Source organism: Podarcis raffonei, chromosome 8, assembly GCF_027172205.1.
Source record: "Podarcis raffonei isolate rPodRaf1 chromosome 8, rPodRaf1.pri, whole genome shotgun sequence".
Lineage (NCBI taxonomy): Eukaryota > Metazoa > Chordata > Lepidosauria > Squamata > Lacertidae > Podarcis > Podarcis raffonei.
In genome coordinates this window covers 25,499,358-25,508,655 of record NC_070609.1, presented here as the reverse complement: position 1 = coordinate 25,508,655, position 9,298 = coordinate 25,499,358, and positions in this window count along the sequence as shown.

Sequence of the window (9,298 nt, the reverse complement as noted above, 5' to 3'; positions counted from 1 at the left end):
AAAGGCGCAGAGAGTCCACTCATGTTGTCCTTTTGTAAGGTTCCATGTACTCGGTATATAATTCAAAAGGATATTTTGCACTGTAAATGTAAGATTGTTCTGTACAGTTCTGTTGATAGTTTCAGTCTGCCTAAAATCTTTCAATACAGGACAATGAAAATCATATGTTTTAAAGAAGCATTGTCCCTTTTGCATCTCCAATAGTTAGATACCTTAGATAGCCCTTTTTAAAACAAACTTAATGGGGTCCAGTATATTTTAAATATTATTTTTTGTTGTATGAGCCTCAGTTTAAGGTCCAGAGATGCCCTTGTTATAGCACTTAAAACAGTTTCCCACTCTGAGGTCGAAATTGAGATCTCTAATTTTTTATTCCATTCCTCCCACAAAGCGTGTATATCAAGTTGGTTTGCTAACTGGTGTTCAGCAATACTGTCAGGGTGAAATTCTGGGAGCCCAAACAGAGGGTAGAGCCCAACCCAATGTCAGGCAGCGTCAACACATTCTAATTCAGCTGGGATAGCTCATTCAGTAGAGCATGAGACTTTTAATCTCAAGGTTGCAGTGGCGGAGGAAGCTTCTCCAATGTCCATACGGGCTGCGCATGCGCAGTGCCAGTACCCATATGGACGCTGTGTGCGCTCTTGGCCGCTCTACAGTTGGGGTGTAGGTAGCAGACCATCTTGTCACCTCCCGGGGGGCACCCGGGGTATGCAACCCCCGCCTCCCTTTGTACGCCCCTTCAAGGTTGTGGGTTCAAGCACCAAAATGGACCAGAATCCACTGCATTTCAGGTACTGTGAGGGCTTGAACTAGATTCCTTTGGGTTCATGTGTGGTTGCCTGGTGTGGTGAGCCACTGAACTGCAAGTTGCAGCATCCATCTAGGCTGGATGTAGCCACTGCGGTGCTTTCCAGATGTCACCGAACTACAATTCCCATCCGTTTCAGCCAGCATGGCTGATGGTCAGGGATGATGAGAATTGCAAGATGGTGATATCTGTAGGGCACCATGTTGGCTTCCCCAAACCTAGGCAGTAAAGCATCTTCAGGCCCAAGATGGACTCCCCTCACCCAGGCTGGCAATTGGATCCTTCCAGACAGGAAGTGGCATAAGAGTGTTTCCTGTTCTGATTGAACCTTCTCAGTGTGTTCCTGTATCCTGGCGGTAGCCAATCTGATGCCCTCGCAATGCAGCTGAATCAAAACTTCCATCCTCCATGATAATTGGCAGGGGCTGATGGGAGCTGTAGTCCAACAGCAGACAGATCCACACCATACCTTTAAAGCACAGCCAATGGACATTTAAAGCAATGCTTCAGTCCTGACTAGCGGATTGTCCCACAGCTCTTGGCTCCCAGCTCCCTTCAGGCTGTTGTGCACAGTCCAGTCCTGGTGGATCCTTCAAACCGCCAACTGACTATTGTTCCTCCTCAATAGCCAAGAGTTGCACACAGAAAATCCATTCTTCTATGTTGGCACATCCCTTCTCTCTTTCTCACTCACAATCTTTTCCTCAGCTGCCAGCAGGCTTGCTTGCTTCCTGTGAGTGCCCAGGAAGCTTCGCCTGAGCAGAGCGCTTCTGCAACAATCTTTGAGGGCTCAAATGAAGATTCCCAAACAGTGACAACAATGGAAGCGGCAGGCTCTGCTGGTCTCACTGATATTTTGTGCTTGTTTAAGGAGGACCTTTTTCTGCCTCCCCATTTCCAACTACTCTCTGAAGACTGGAGAAGAGACCCTCCTAAGAATATTAGGGGGGTGGGCAGGGGAAGGACTACCAGGCATGGCCAAACTTGGCCCTCCAGCTGTTTTGGGACTACAACTCCCACCATCCCTAGCTAACAGGACCAGTGGTCAGGGATGATGGGAATTTTTGTCCGAAAACAGCTGGAGAGCCAGACCATGTGAAAAATGAACATAATATTTTAGCTGCAGTTCATTAATTTTCAGCTTTGTATTCTTGTTATATATATTAAAAAGCATGCCTAGACATTCCGTTGTTGTGCCTATAACCTAGGCTTAAGGTGCCGTTTAGCTCCTAGCTTTCATATCTCAGTTTCTAACACTGAGCTCACACTATTAGCCACTTTGCTGGCTGGGCTCTGCAGGCAGCATATTCACACAGGCCTCCCCAGCACTGCAGTCTGACTCCCTTCAGCAGACCAGGACCTGGTGTGTCATAGAATCATAGACTCTTTTGCCCAACATGTTGCTCGAACCCACAACCCTGAGATTAAAGAGTCTCATGCTCTACCCAGGAGGGTTTAAATGCTGCTGTGACGCCACCTTTCTGCATCCACACTGACGATGACAACAAAGCAAAGGCTAGGTTGCTTCCTAGGAACAGGAAAACAAAAGCTAAGCCAAGCCAAGAGCCACCTGCTGCTGTGATGCACATGGATTCCTGATGCGCACTGGGAGTGTGTGTGCGCACATAGGTGTGCCTCCAAGCCCTTTGCACGCCACTTTTTCCACAGAACTTGAAAGCATCGCAGCGCAAGGCGAAATGTGCCCAGGAAGGGATACATCAATGCCAGGCAGATCTGGAGATGGGGAGTATTAATTAGAAGGCGGTCAGGAGGAGAGCGATTTCGAGGTAATGGTGGGAGGCAAGGGGGAGATGAGTTCACAGTGTGATGCCTCCGCTGCAAAGGGAGCAGGAGGCATTCTAATTGGGGATGTGTCGAGCGAGCTGCTTGCAGACCAGAAGCTGCCTTTGGAGTGCCTTTTCTCTCTGCATCGCCCAGGGCACGCCTGGGATTCCGTGCTCAGCTTCGGCGCCGAGCTTTTCAGAGGAGGCAGAGAGAGAAGAGTTCAAAGGAGGGCAGGCAGAGAGAGCCAAGGTGGGAGAACGTGACAGGAGAACATACTATGGGGTGGATGGGCAGGGGGGAGGGGGGGCCGGGAGGGAAGCTCACACAAACTGGATCGATGTGACTTTTTGAAACGAAAAAGGGTGGGCGTCGCAATGGGATGGGAATCTAGCCCGGGGCTGCAACAACAACAACAAAACCCTCCCCAGCAGCTCTGCAAGCCAGGGGGGCGGGGGAGTCCACATGGTTTCCCCTTCCGTTTAATACAATCCATATAAACCACTATCTACGATTTGCACCATTTTTGCCAAGGAAGGTTATCTCCCTTTCAGACGCAGATTGCTCTGCAGAGTGTGTGCGTCTGCATATACAGTATATGCACATTGATGGATGTGCATTTATATCCCACCTTTTTCTCCAAGGAGCTTGAGGTGCTGTTTGTGGTTCTCCTCCTCGTTTAATCCCCACAAAAACCCTGTGCGATAGGTTTGGCTGAGAGGCAGTGAAGTACTTACCTAGTATGACACTCTCACCACTGCGCCACATTGGCTCATGGCACACATGCAATCCTTCAACTCTCCTTCCTGAGAGCTCCAACCAGCAGCGTCTGGAGGGTCAGCATTTTCACACACCTGGCCTACAGCATTGTTTTGGATTGCAAAGTTGAAGTGAACCTTGTAAGAACTTAAGAAAGACCCTCCTGGATCAAGCCAGTGGACCATCTTGTCCAACATCCTGCTTCCACCGTGGTTGACCCTTTTTGGAAATTTTTATATTTGTTTTTATTGTTTTTGTTGCTGATTGCTTTGGGATTTTTCATGGGAAGCGATTTTTTAAAAATGAAATAAATCCTGAAGGATTCCCCTCCCTTCCCCCCTCCCATCCTGTAAGTAAGCCATTGGGGAATCTCCAGTCCACGGCCATATTTGGTCTGCCAGGCATCCCCATCCGGCCAGTCCGTTTCCCAAAAGCCATGCCCACCTGCCCCACACCTGACATCATCTGTGACATTAAGTGTGGGGCAGGTAGAGAAGTGCCTGGAATGGCTGCTTGTGCACCAAATCCATACAGAGAGTAGAATTGGACTCCCTGTGCAGCAACTGAGTTCAATCCAGCTTGATTTAGGACAGTGAGAGAATTCCCCATGGGAAATTCCCTTGCACATGCAAACCAGAAACCACGATCAGACTCTTCGCACATTGGCTGATGCATGGGGAGGTGTGTCTTGCTTGGTCACCATCAAGCACACTCCCCGTGGTCCAACTTTGACAGGCTTGCAGAGGACCACCACACTGCCAATCCCCTGATGTCATTATAAGCTGCAGTTGCAAGGTCCCACCCACCTGTCAAAGTTGACCTGTGTGATGGAGATAAACATCTGGCCCCCAGGCAAAAAAAGATTCCCCACCCCTGCTGTAGGTTGACCACCCATTATCTACTCTTGGTAAATCATGGCAGTTGCTCTCCAAAACATCATGCAACACTCTTCCCTGCTACCAGAGACAGTTTAAGTCTGGGTGATGCCAGGAGGTGTGCTGCTTCTTCGTATTATTAAGTTGCATTATGTGATAAGACAGCACCTATCTAAACTAGCTATGGATCACTTCTCAGGCATATTCCTTAGCCCCACAACCCAAATTCTGCTCTCAAAGGCCAAAATGGGGTATCCACTCGGACTGGTCCAAGAACAAAAGAATTGCCAAGCTAGGACAGACCAATCTATGTCCCATCTCTAGATCAGCAATTTAAAATGGGAAAGCAGTGGAGATAGCCAAGCACAGAAGGCATGACTTGCCGTTATTCCCCAGAGTCTAGTACTGTCTCAGAAATCTAAGGTTGCCATTATGGCTGTCATGTATAAGAGCCACCATGCATTGACCTTATTGCTTTTAAAGCAAATTAATGCCAGTGACATTCAGCGTGTGCCAATGAATTCTACAGATTAATTGCATTTTGTACGAACTTCTCCACTCAGACCCTGCAGGCCTGCCCGTGCAGATGGATGGAAGTGGTGTGGGTAATATTTGGCGATCTTTCAAAGATCGCAAGAGGGGCAGGCTTAACCTTAGAGGGGTCCTCACCTCCTCCTCGCTCCCTCATCCCAACAAGCCACTTCTGCTGATTCAAGTATTGATCCTCCAGCATCCCCGATGGCTGTGCTGCCAGAGAGCCTTTTCAAGGGTTGGTGGAGAGCCTTCCTGTTGCTCTCTGCGCTCGTCTCCCACATAGATTAACTGGAAGGGGTGCAGGGAGCTGGCAATGCTGCAGCTGAGAGACACAAATCGTGGCAAGTCTGCATTAGGAGCGCTTTTCCAGACTCCCTATTCATTGAGCATTCACCCTGATTTGTTTGCAGAGAGTTTAGACAACGTTGGCTATTTAGTGAGCATTGTCGTTTGTTAAGGGTTGCTGGGAACTGTAACTCTGTGTAGGTTAAACTACAGTGCCCAGAATTCTTTGAGGGGAAGAATGTGCTTTAAAGACACACTGTGTATGCAGCCTTGATGCCACAGCTCCTAAGGTGCAGAGGCGAAAAGCTTGAACACACCCACCCACCCTCAGCAACACTGTTGCTCCTGCCAAAATCAGAGCACCTAGTGGCTGCCTAACAGCAAAAATTAAAATGGTGGGAGATATTGCCTCCTGTGCCTTGCATCGCTGGCTCTTCCTCCGCTGTGATGCCCAAAGTTCATGAAGAAGTTGCATGGATAAAGAACTGCAGACATCTCAAAATACCCCAGGAAGATGGTGGTATGCCTCTGCAGGCCTGCGGCTGCATACCCACCCTTATGTCTCCCAAAGAATCCTGGGGACTGTAGTTTAAACCTCACAGAGCTATATTTCCCAGCACCGCAAGCAAACTGCAGTTCCCAGGATTCATGTGCTTTAAAGGTATCCTGTGTAAATGATGGGTTGTTTTCCTCCTGCGGAGAGGAGTGGCTGCAAAGGATGGGGTGAAAGGAGCCATTACCCAGGAGTGCAAAAAGCCAGCAGCCATGTGCCCTAAAGGGGCAGAGTTTTCTTTGGACAGCAGTTCAGTCCAAGTAAAGAGCCACCCGATGCAAGAGCAGGGGCTTGGGAGCTGCCCATCACGAGTTAGCACCTGGAGTTAGCTGCAGCATGCACACCATACATTTAAAACACACACCCCCCGAAAATAATCCTGGGAACTGTAGTTCGCCTGCACAGATCTGCAATCCCAGCGCCCTTAGCAAACTACAGCTGCCAGGATTCTTGGAGGGGTGCTTTAAATAAATGATGTGTATGCAGCCTGGGCAAGTGCATAGGTCACCTCGTCCCAGTCTTCCCAACTATGGTGAGATATATATTTATTTTAAATATAGTAAAAGGTAAAAGGACCCCTGACCATTAGGTCCAGTCGTGGCCGACTCGCTCTATTGGCCGAGGGAGCCGGCGTACAGCTTCCGGGCCATGTGGCCAGCATGACTAAGCCGTTTCTGGCAAACCAGAAGTGGTACCTATTTATCTACTTGCACTTTGACGTGCTTTCGAACTGCTAGGTTGGCAGGAGCTGGGACCGACCAACTGGAGCTCAGCCCGTCGCGGGGATTCGAACCGCCAACCTTCTGATCGGCAAGTCCTAAATCTTCATCTGCATACAACTCTGTGTCCTGCCTCGTTCCCCCTTGTGTGATGCATTTCCTCCCCCACCCTTTTTTTGTGGGGAGGTTGTTGATGCGCCTTGCGGCCACCCTAGTTCCTGAAAACTGGGATGAATTTTAAGAGAAAAGAAAAGCAAGCGAAGGGAAGCGTTAACCCCGTCATCCACCCACACTCCCCTCCTGCTTTCGCAGACCCTGGGGGAGATGGAACCAGCCACCCTCTCCCTTGTGGAATTGCAATTCTCCCATGGTCATGCGGTAGGGGAGCTCTTTGAGAAGGACTCCCGTTAGCCCAAGGATGACCTCAGCACTGCAACTTGCTCGCAGCCTCCATATATAACACGGAAGCAGTGAATTATGCCCATGAGCGAGGACGGCGTTGTGCATTGATTTCTGCACACAGGTGCCTGGAAGGCTGGGACAGACACTTGCTCACGATGCCATCCTTTGCAAAGGCCTCATTATGCCTCAAGGGCTAATCCGCTTGGACTGATAAATGCAGCACAGGTCTATCTATCTCCCCATGTCTGCGATTTATAGGCCTATGTACCTGATGTTTTACTGAAGGTGCTCCTGCGGCTCCTAGCCTACCCTGAACTGACAAACAATATTTTTCAGGCCTGGAAGCGTGTTTCTCCCCTCATCCACTCCTGTTTTTAGACTGGAGACTAGGGACAGAAGGACCTGCCCATTTCAGTCCTCTCAGTTTCTTCTTTTTCCACTCTTAAATTCAGTCCTCCACATTTCTGCAGCAATTTGCAATACCTGGAAGGCCAGAGCTACCACACACCTGCCCTAGACTGCATGCATGTCCCCTTCCATCCTCACAGCCACCATGCAAGATAGACTATGTGTGAGAGAATGAATCCCCCAGGGTCACCTAGTGAACTTTATGGTTGACCCGGGCTTGCACCCAGAGCTCTCTTGTCCTCACCCAACCCTTAATATAACAACCACCTCTTGTTTCAGACTACAGTGGTACCTCTGGTTACGTACTTAATTCGTTCCGGAGGTCCGTTCTTAACCTGAAACTGTTCTTAACCTGAAGCACCACTTTAGCTAATGGGGCCTCCCGCTGCAGCACAATTTCTGTTCTCATCCTGAAGCTAAATTCTTAACCCAAGGTACTACTTCTGGGTTAGCAGAGTCTGTAACCTGAAGCGCCTGTAACCTGAAGTGTATGTAACCCGAGGTACCACTGTACATATGACTGTGTCTCTCAAGGAAAGAGCACCTGTACTTCTGACCAATTCACCGACTCCACACACTAAGCAACTATTGTTATAAATAATGACATGAGTTTGCCTGTGAATGTGGGACCTGTGCCAGAGGCACAAATCTCTCTGCTTTAAAAAAGAAAAGCCCTTGATGGTTCAACCTGTGCTGATAACCCTGCTATAGTTACTAGAAGGTGTAAAAAAAAAAGAAGTTGCAAATTGCTGCAAAACTTGCTGAAAACTTCCCAGTTTACCTTTGCTTTCGCATCTTAGGCTGTGTACAATGCACATGACTGGCTTAAGAAGCAGCTAGGTCATTCTTTTTCTCAGTTCAGATCAAAGCTGGTTCTGGGCGAAAGGCATCAAAACACAGTATTTCATGGACCCCTTAGATACAGAATATCTTGCAGCTAATGTCATGTACCCCACTTCCCAAATTAGCGGTGGGACCACACTGGATGCAGTTTAAATGAGATTATGCACACAGCCTTACTGTGACTCCCCTCCTCCCTTAATACTTGAAGCGGTGCCACTATAAACATAGGAAGTTGCCTTATACCAAGTCAGAACATTTATTCATCTAACCCTGTATTGTCAACACTGACTGGCAGCAGTTCTCCATGGTTTCAAGCAGGAGTCTTTCCCAGCCCTTCCTGGAGATGCTGGGGGTTGAACCTAGCACCTTTCCTGTGTCTTCCCATTCTTTAGCTGTGACTCCAGCATTGCAGGGGACTGGACTAGATGACTCTTGGGGTCCCTTCCAACCCCCCCCCCTTGCATTCTCAGCACTGCTGCAACAACAGGGACCTTCCTGTAGCAGTGAAGAGAAATTCACCAGACACCATCCAGGGCAAAGAACCTGATAGAAATAAAACTCTTCTTTCCAGGAGGATTCTGTGCTTACACTTACACTTACACTTACACTTACACTGTGCTTACAACCTTACACTTTCGTAAGCATTTACACAGCTGTAATGAGAGCCTCCTCTGAATAATGATAACAATGAAGAAAAGAAGTACAGAACCCAAACTGGAGGGACTGTAAGAAACAAGAACAAGTAATCCCTTGAAGACAATTCGGAAGCTGGTCCAAATTGAAGCAAGCAGGTCACTGGCTGCGGTTGCGGTTCCATTTGGAGCTCACATCATTTCTAGTCTGAAACAGCTACATGGGCTGCCATTTTGTTTCTGGGCTCCATTTGAGGTGCTCACTTTAGCATTTAATCTGAATTTATTCTAGAATGTATTTTAATTAATTGACTGTGCAATTTTATGTACACTGCTATTTTTACCTGTTGTTAGCTGCTCTGAGCCCAGCTTTGGCCGGGGAGGGCAGGATACAAATTATTATTATTATTATTATTATTATTATTATTATTATTATTATTATTAAATAACTTAGGTCCTGATTATCTGAAAGACCTCCTCTATCCTTGCAGGTCCCTTTGGATGTGAAGACAGGCAGAGGGGCCCCTCTTGGTGGTTCTGCCACCCTCAGATGTTCTGTGAAGGCGGCCTAGGAGAGGGCTTTCTCTGTGGCAGCCTCTAAATTGTGACACTCTCCTCAGAGGTGCATCTGACACCATCATCATTTGGCTTCTGACATATGCTGAAGATGCACCTCTTTATCCTCTCCTTATGGC